This window comes from Eleutherodactylus coqui, chromosome 7 (assembly GCF_035609145.1).
Source record: "Eleutherodactylus coqui strain aEleCoq1 chromosome 7, aEleCoq1.hap1, whole genome shotgun sequence".
Lineage (NCBI taxonomy): Eukaryota > Metazoa > Chordata > Amphibia > Anura > Eleutherodactylidae > Eleutherodactylus > Eleutherodactylus coqui.
Window position 1 is genome coordinate 197450897 of NC_089843.1, and position 9341 is coordinate 197460237.

At 46.0% G+C, this 9341-nt stretch overlaps 2 non-coding genes across 2 annotated transcripts; both read left to right on the plus strand.

Moving 5' to 3' along the window:
* Positions 1 to 664: 664 nt before the first annotated feature.
* On the plus strand, positions 665 to 851 carry LOC136573837 (U2 spliceosomal RNA). Its single transcript, XR_010786055.1, has one exon. It is a non-coding gene; the product is annotated as a U2 spliceosomal RNA (small nuclear RNA).
* An 8059-nt stretch (positions 852 to 8910) lies between these two features.
* LOC136573858 (U2 spliceosomal RNA) lies at positions 8911 to 9098 on the plus strand. The gene has a single exon (XR_010786075.1). It is a non-coding gene; the product is annotated as a U2 spliceosomal RNA (small nuclear RNA).
* The last annotated feature ends 243 nt before the right edge of the window (positions 9099 to 9341 follow it).

Sequence of the window (9341 nt, forward strand, 5' to 3'; positions counted from 1 at the left end):
GGAATAAGCGGATGGTCCAGAGAATGATTGAGAGTAAGGATGTGGTGTGTGATATCAGTTCTGTGAGGGGAGCGGATGTGGAGAGCGTGTGGAAGAAAGTGCGGATGGATGGGATGAGTAATAGGCAGAGTGAGATTGTATGGCAGAGTTTGCATGGAGTATTACCGGTGAGAGAGTTCCAGCGTGTGAGAGGTTTGGTGAGGAGTGAAAGGTGTCCAAGAGAGAGGTGCGGTGGATGTGAGAATGTGATACATATCTTTTGGAATTGTAGTTACGCGCAGAACGTACTGCGGAGGTTAGGCCCCTTGTGTAAGGAGATCACAGGAGCCACGTTTATTAATTATAGTTTAGTTATGTTCGGGTTTGGTGTGAGTGATTGCGTGAGACAGAGATTGTTGTGGCTGTTTATGGCGTGCGTGAAGGAAGTGTTGTGGGATGTAAGGAATGTGTATGTGTTTAAGCGGAAGGATCTGAGTGTGAGGGACAGCGTGCGAATGGTGCTGGGGAAATTGTACTTTATTTATTCGTGGGATAAAAGCAAGAGGGGGGTGGATGCGGAGGGTTTGTGGAAAGTTAAAAAATGGATTGAGCTAGTTGATTTATCATGAGTGTAATGTATTTATGTTGTGGTTATGTGATAAATGTATTATGTAACAATTAAATAAAAACCTTTGGTTTTTCAAAAAAAAAATAAAAAATCTGTTCTTATCAGTTTAATATCTGATACGTCCCCTATCTGGGGACCATATATTAAATGGATTTTTAGAACAGGGAGCTGGAAAAAGAGCTTGCTCTGTCCACTCCACGCATTGACCTGGTATTGCAGTACCTCCAGGACCGGTGCACCCCCTTTCCTACAACAGTTTCCAAAAGCAGAAAAACAACACCGACGAGCAAGAGGTGCAGCGCAGCTGTGGCGGCGGCTGCTGCTACCACCACCCAAGCACTTTGATTGACACTCAGCCCGTCTGCTCGCAACATTGTATCCACTGAGCAGCTGCGTCTGCCAGAGTGTGCACAGCACAGGTACAACTGGAAGCAAAACAACACACACACACACACACACACCAGTTCATATGGCAGCCGCACTCTATAGTTCGTACCTACCGCTGCGCTAATAGCCAAGTTGGAAACATCGGGCAGGCACAGCGTATCCTGGCAGCCTGCGTCTGTATGCTCCACGTATTCGGGTCATGGGTGTATGTGCAGGGGGCCCATAAAGTCTCTCTTCCCCACATTGTAAACCAATGCTATCAATGAAGCTTTATAGTTTGGGGGCCCAGTTCCAGACTTTGTACTGGGGCCCCGCAGCTTCAAGTTACACCTCCGGATCAGGATAATGCTAGGCCATTCCAACCAGCCTGTGTGTGTGACCTGCAGTCGCTGGTAGTCGAAAAGCGGCCGGCCCCGGATGCGCGCTTCAGAGTGGACAGACCGCAGCGGACCCCCAATCACACAGGCCCAAGGCTTGCTATGTAGCACGGAATACCTCATTGGACTGCAGCACTCCACGCGGGCTGAGATACACGCTCCACGTGGGATGGGCAGTATTCGTCCATGAAGATCCAGGCCAACGTTTAGAGATGGAGCAACACTCGGGGAGCAAAGAACTCCAACGAACGGACGTCTACTTTACAAGGATGTATTGCTTTATTCAATGCATGGACACAGAAACAGTTCAACCGCTCGATTACAGACCGCAGTCAATACAGTAAAGAAAGAAATGTGTCTGTTTAATGTAAACTTGCATGGAGCTCGTTTGTCAGCCACTGACTGAATGCTGCTGCTGCATGTCTAAAACGTGGTCTGACGTTACATGCACCACCAGGGATAAGGCCTTGCCTATAAGCATTCCCCAGCTGGCAAAAACGGAACCTCCCTGCCTATTCCTCACCATGGAAGAACGGAACCTACCTTTTTTTTAAAAAAAGAAAGCCACAGCAGCAGCCAACTCGATTTTGGTAGGCCGCTGTCTCCCCCTTGTGTGCTGCATAAAAAATGCACTCCACTAAAAATAACAATGATCCACGAAATAGAGCGTATGGAGAGAATGAGGCTTCTAGATGAGCCGTCAGGCTATGATAAATTGTATCACACCTGGGCGATATGGATAGATGCCCGGAGCTCACCCCTATTTACCAAGTGGTTACAGACAGGGACATGTGAGTAACACGTTTAAACCACAATCGTAAAGAGAAACAACAATTCCGGAGCCCGCCCCCCCCCCCCTTTTTGTTTTATTTTCTCTTTCTCCCGTGTCATAGATACCTACCCTCCCTTACCATTCCCCCCCTTACCCTCCCCTCATTCCCCTGTTTGTAGACCTTATAAAATATCACAGACAAACATGATATAGTTCAACTCGAAATTGATTTATTAAGTTTCATTGTCAAAGTTATTTTTACATTGCTTTGAGATAAGGCAAAAGTTTCCCCCCCTCCATGAAACCAATAAAACCTATATTGAATAAAATAAAAATGATGCAGTTACCGGTAGTTCTGCAGCTTCTTGGTGGAAATAAAGACCATCTCCCGTCTCCCAGCTGCAGCAGAGACTGACTAAAATGGCTGCCAAGCCCGGTATTAATGCTTCTAAATTGATGACATCACAATGGAGGGACATCAGCCTGCCATACACCTGGCTCATGACATCACAAAGGAGTGACATTGTCAGCCTTCCAAACACCTGGCTCAATTGCATACAGTATGTATGTATGTGAGTCTATCTATCTATCTATCTATCTATCTATCTATCTATCTATCTATCTATCTATCTATCTATCTATCTATCTATCTATCTATCTATCTATCTATCTATCTATCTTTATTAATTATGTAGAATATAGATATGGATTATTTCTAAATTACAGATTTTGTAGATATAGATTAAAGATAGATTTAAGATTGTGTGTGTGTGTGTGTGTGTGTGTGTGTGTGTGTGTGTGTGTATATATATATATATATAATGTGTATATATATAATGTGTGTGTATATATATATATAATAAAATGTTTATATATCTAATGTATATATGTAAAAAAATATATAAAATCTGTAGTTATGTATGTATGGCGGGCAAAAAAGGCCTGCTGTATGTTTTTAAGTTCTTCGGATGACCATGCCGCTCTAATATTCTCCTTACTAGGGTCTACTAATGCTGGCCCAGGGGAAGGCAATAAAGCCCTATGGGGCCGAAGCCAATTTCCCTTATTTTAGGTAAAAAGTTTCCATCCGTCCCCACTGGAAATGCGGCCGGCCGAAGAGATCCCTCCAACCGACCGACCGACGCACCTTCAGAGACAAACTAGTGCTTGCTTCTAGTGTCATCGCCGGCTTAACCATCCTTTGTAGGGAGCTGACGAGTCCTGCAGCAGCAGCAGGCTCTGCAAGCCTAGGATGCGTGAGCACGGTGCAAGAGGAAGGACTGAGGGTGTGAGGCTGGGCGCGGTTGAGAAGGCGTGGGGCGGGGCTATGGAAAGTTTTACAAACTCTCCCAGCTGCCTGGGTGCATTGTGGGTGCGCCCAGAGTGCTGGCTGAGCGTGTTGCCTCAAGCCTTGGAAGTGGAGTTGGGCGGACCGGGCTACAGGTGAAACCCATTTCGGGTTATCGCTTCTCGGCCTTTTGGCTAAGATCAAGTGTACTTTGTACAGGAGATCTTAGCCGGAAGGTATCTCAGGCACCCCTCTCCTCGGCCTGGCGGGATCGCCCACTCCGGTGGGCTTCACCCGCCTGCTGCTATCGGGGAGAGGGATTAGTCCCAGGGTAAACGAGTCGCGATCCCCCTGCCTCTTCTGGTCTCCGGGCCAGGAGAGGGCACCTACTTAGTTGGCTATCACAAGGGCGGTCTTGTGATAACGACGATTTCTAAAATGGGCGAGGGCCCTCACGACATACCGGCTTATGCACGGATTAAGAACACGATACGTGTCTCTTTTTTGGACAGTGCGGACACACGTGGCTTGAAGTATGTGGTCGAGGACGTGCTTAAAGGAGCTTTTAACGTGCAGAAACGCGAAATACTAGCGATACAAGATTACCCCAAGCGTCGGATCTATGACGTAACTTTTACCGAAAATGGCATCTTCCGTGACGTAGTGGCAGCGATTCCCGAGAAAAAAGATCCGAGGCTTGAGGGTGTCTTGCTAGTCGAGCACGTCCTTGACATCACTAAACTCGTAGTGATTAAGATGTATTCTCCCTACATTGACGTGAAAGAGGTCGAGGACTTCCTACTACGTTATTTCAAATCTGTCAGATGTATGGGAAAGATAATGAACGAGTTTGGTATTTGGACCTCAAAATGGCGATTCCAGGCCACGTGTGTAAGTGACCCCAGTCGGCCCGGGGGAGTGATCTTACCGCCCGCGCGTTTTAAATTGGGGAAAGTGAATGGCGACCTGTACTTTGCGGGAATGCCTGACTTCTGCAGGATTTGCTCACAATACGGTCACCAAAAAGAAAATTGCGCAAGTACATGCAAGAAATGTGGGGGCACAGACCATGAAATGAGTCAATGTAAGAAAGGAAAAGGGTGCTTTTTTTGCGGCGGTGTTGGTCACCTCTACACGTCTTGTCCCCACAGAGCACAGAAAGCGGAGCAGCAAGGGCGGCCCGGACCCGAGGAGCGGCCAGGGCAGCCAGAGAACCGAACAATACCCCCCCAGGGAGAGGAACCTGAGGAGATGGAGGTCTCCAGTGGACCCCCCAAGAAGGACGGTTTGGAGCAGCGGAGCATCAAGCGGAGGGTGAGTGATCGGCGGACAGGCTCTCCCTCCCGGGAAACCGGTGGAGGTAGTAGGGCCAAGGAAGCCGGTCCGGACCCTCCCAAGATGCCCGCTCAAGCGGTGCCTGAGGCGGAGGACCCGGGGGGCACGGCGGCAGCAGCAGCAAACAAAAGGAGGAAAGGCTCGGGCGGAAGGTTATACTCGGAGGTGGTGCAGGGGGGAACTCCGGAGATCCCGGCGGAGCCGGAGGACCCGGAGAAAGTACCCCCTGCGGTGTCATCGCAGAAGGCCCCTCCCCCTCCCCGGCAGGAGGGGGCGGGGGGAGCCACCTCCGAGAGCGGTGGATCAGGAACGAGCCGAGTACCCACCCCGACAGAAGGGGAAGAGATGGAGACGGGAGCTGGCCTGCTAGCCCCCTTGGAGATTCCGGAGGGAATACAGGCGATATGGGATCTCACGCAGATCCCTCTCTCGGGCACCGTAGGGGGTCCACTTAGTGAGGTAGGTTCCTCTCCAGCATCCCCGCTTACGATGGATTCGGATGCGGGGGGGGGGTGCGAGAGTGCCAGCGAGGTCTTTGGCTTGCCCGGAGACTTCTAAGAGAAGACCCTCGTTATCACCTAGTCTCCAATGGCTGCTCTATCGGGACTCACTTTTAACGTCAGAAGCATCGAGAACCACGTGAGGAGGGTCGCCCTCTTCAGCTATCTGACAATTTTTGCTGCCTCCGTTTTCTTCCTGCAGGAGTGCGGGATCCCGCATAGGGCCCAGTATAAAAAATACCAAGATGACTGGGTACATGGACCGTCGGTCTGGTCCGGCTCTAACGAGACCAGATCGGCGGGGGTCGCCATTCTTTTTAAAGGGAACGTTTTAATTGATACTATTAACGAAATTTTACCAGGCAGGATTTTATTGGTCAAGGCTTTTATTAACGGAGTAAAGTGGCAGTTTTTAAACTTTTACGGATCAGCAGATAAGAATGAACGTGCAGAAATGCTAGAGATTTTACCCCTTTTTATTAGCGATTCTGATCCTCTTATTTTAGCGGGGGATTTTAATTGCATTTTAAAGGGGGAACGCCGGCTTTCCAGATCAGTAAGTAGAAATTATGACAAGACCTCTGCTATACTAAGCAACGTGATTTTAGACGCCAAACTTACTGATGCTTTTAAAACATGCAACCCCAATGCATTAGAGGAAGCCGGCGTTACCTGGAGCAACAAGATCTGCAGCTCCAGGATAGATTTTATGTTTTGTTCTTATCAAATACTGCCTTTTAGATGTGATTCTTTTACTAACGTGTTTTCTGATCACAAGCTTTTATATTTTAAAGTTGATACCGTTTTTAAGAGAAAAGCCGGTAAGAATGCCTGGAAATTTAACGTGTCCCGTTTAGAAGATCCGCAGATTTTATCTGATTTTATCACTTTTTATAGAAACTGCAGGCGAGTGAAAGATCCCAACACTCCCACCAGCCAGTGGTGGGAGAAGATGAAACAAAAATTCAAATCATTTTTTATCAAGGTTGGGATCGCCAAGGCTAAAGCAAAACGCACATTTTATTCTAATCTGAATACTCGCCTGCAGACCCTGTATAAGTTCCGTGAACATGACATAGAGGTGGACCACGAGATCATCGAGGTGAAGAAAGAGATCGCCCGGTGCCTGGAGCAGAGAGGAAAAGAGATCATATTCCGTTCGAAAGTGCAACACCTGGAGGAGAACGAGACCTGCTCCAGGTACTTCTTTAAGAAAATAAGAGACAAGCGGACAGTCCTCGATGATCTCGATGGCACCAAGGACATACAGGGTATTTTAAAGAAAGTGTATGAGTTTTATGCGGATCTTTTTAATACAAAAACTGTTGACAGTGATTTTATGAACGACTCGTTGAAGGAGATCACTGACGTTTTAGATCCTGGTTCTCGTGAGATTTTATCACGGGACATCACAGAACAGGAGATTTTAGACACTATTAAAAGTTTTAAACCAGGTAAGGTGCCTGGGCCCGATGGTATACCCATAGAGGTTTATGTCACCTTTTTTGGTATTTTTAAGGATGACCTTTTCTCCCTTTTTACTGAGGTTTTTATGTCGAAAGCCCTCCCGGGGTCCTGGAAGAAGGGTGACGTGTCTCTTTTATACAAGAAAGGAGACAAAACTGATATCAAAAACTGGAGACCGATCACCCTTCTGAACAGTGACTACAAGATAATGGCCAAAATATGCGCAAATAGACTCAAGACCGTAATAAGCAAAGTTGTACACCCCAACCAGGTCTGTGGGGTGCCCGGGAGGAGCATATGGGAGAATCTTAACCTCTTAAAAGATTGTATTAGTGACACAAAGTCCAGGAACGGGAAAATGGCGGTTTTAACTATCGACTTTGAAAAAGCCTTTGACCGTGTGTCACATTTTTATCTTTTTAAGGTTTTAGAGAGAATGGGTATACCGGAAGGTTTTTTATTGTCTTTAAAAGCGTTTTACAACAACTGCACGAGTAGAATTTTAGTCAATGGTTTTAGGACACAGGAAGTACTTTTAAAGTCCGGGGTAAAGCAGGGGTGTCCCTTGTCCCCACTACTTTTTATCTGCACACTAGAGCCTCTTCTATGCACCATAAGACGGGACAAGCTGAACCGTGGGATCCCCCTGCCCGGTGGGGGGGGGGGATCGAGGCCAAAGTAGTGGGGTACATGGACGATGTGACAATTCTTGGAAGGGACACCCTGTCGATCCAGAGAGCAACCAGACAAATTGAGTTTTATTGCTGCGCCTCGGGTTTTAAGGTAAATTTTAACAAAAGTAGTATTTTAAACATCGGGGACCTGCCATTGTCAGATGTCCCCATTCCTGTGTCCGACTCGGTGCAGATTTTAGGTGTCTCCTTCAACGAGGACAACAGAGGTCTTAACAGCTGGGACTTGGTGGCACAAAAGATAAACAAGAAAATATGTATGTGGAATATGAGAAGGTTGACCATGCAGGGGAGGGTTTTAATCATAAAAATGGTGATTTTACCGATTTTATTGTATTTAAGCCTAGTGTTCCCCCCTCCTGGTAGAGTTTTTAACAAAATCGTAAAAGCTGTTTTTACCTTCTTCTGGAGCTCCAAAATGGAAAAACTAAAAAGAGAAATAGTAATGAAGCCAAAAATAATGGGCGGTAAAGACTTCCCCGATCTGAAAGCCTTTTTATATATAAAGTATTTTAGCATGTGCCTAGGCGCACTTTTTAAAAACCACGCATGGTCTTACTTTTTACGCTACAACACAGGTTATTTTATGAGGCGGAACGGATGGTTCAAAACGGTTTTAAACTCCCCTTATTCTTTTAATCTGTCCAAAGACTATGCGATTTTAGAGAAAATTGTGGTTTTATACGATTTTACTGGAAAAAGTGCACAGGTTTTAATGAATTCTAAAGTAATGATAAAGAGTTTTAAGGAAAGTGGTTTTTATGTTCAAGTCAGCAATTTTAATGAGCGCAAAACAAAAGAAACGTGGAGAATGGTCAATAATCATATTTTTAACCCACAGAAGGATCTGGCCTGGAGCTGCATACACGACTGTCTTCCATGCCGGGCATTCCAGCATCGTAGAGGACTGACCAACACCGCCGCATGCCCAAGACCCGGATGTATAGAGGAAGAGTCAACACAGCACCTGATATGGACTTGCTTTTTAACAAAGAGGATATGGACTCAGTTTTTACCGTTGCTTAAGAAAATAACAAGACTAAAAAAACTAACACTGGAAGGAGTATTATATGGATGTCTGGAATGCCCCACACGGACTGAGAGAATTATGGCATGGAAGATGGTCAACTCAGTGAAGGCAGCTCTGTGGAAATCCAGAAATATTTTAGTTTTTAAGCACGAGGTTTTATCGGTTAAAGATATTTTATCCATTGCTCTTAACGAATTATATGAATATTATATTGTAGAAAGGAAAAACTTTCCTATTTTATCGAGAAAATGGCTTATCGGGGAATGGAGCTCCATCATATAGTGCCACCAAGCGCCTTTTTATGTGATTTTAATGTGGATTTTTAACAACATGTAAATATATGTAGACAAGTTTTAAAATGTTTTATATGGTATGTTTTAATATGTTGTACAATGTGTTTTAATGTACTATATGAGCATTTTTACTATGTCTGGAAATTTGTTGTTAAAATAAAAATACCCCTCGGGGTTTGTCAACTTAAAAAAAAAAATCTGTTCTTATCAGTTTAATATCTGATACGTCCCCTATCTGGGGACCATATATTAAATGGATTTTTAGAACAGGGAGCTGGAAAAAGAGCTTGCTCTGTCCACTCCACGCATTGACCTGGTATTGCAGTACCTCCAGGACCGGTGCACCCCCTTTCCTACAACAGTTTCCAAAAGCAGAAAAACAACACCGACGAGCAAGAGGTGCAGCGCAGCTGTGGCGGCGGCTGCTGCTACCACCACCCAAGCACTTTGATTGACACTCAGCCCGTCTGCTCGCAACATTGTATGCACTGAGCAGCTGCGTCTGCCAGAGTGTGCACAGCACAGGTACAACTGGAAGCAAAACAACACACACACACACACACACACCAGTTCATATGGCAGCCGCACTCTAT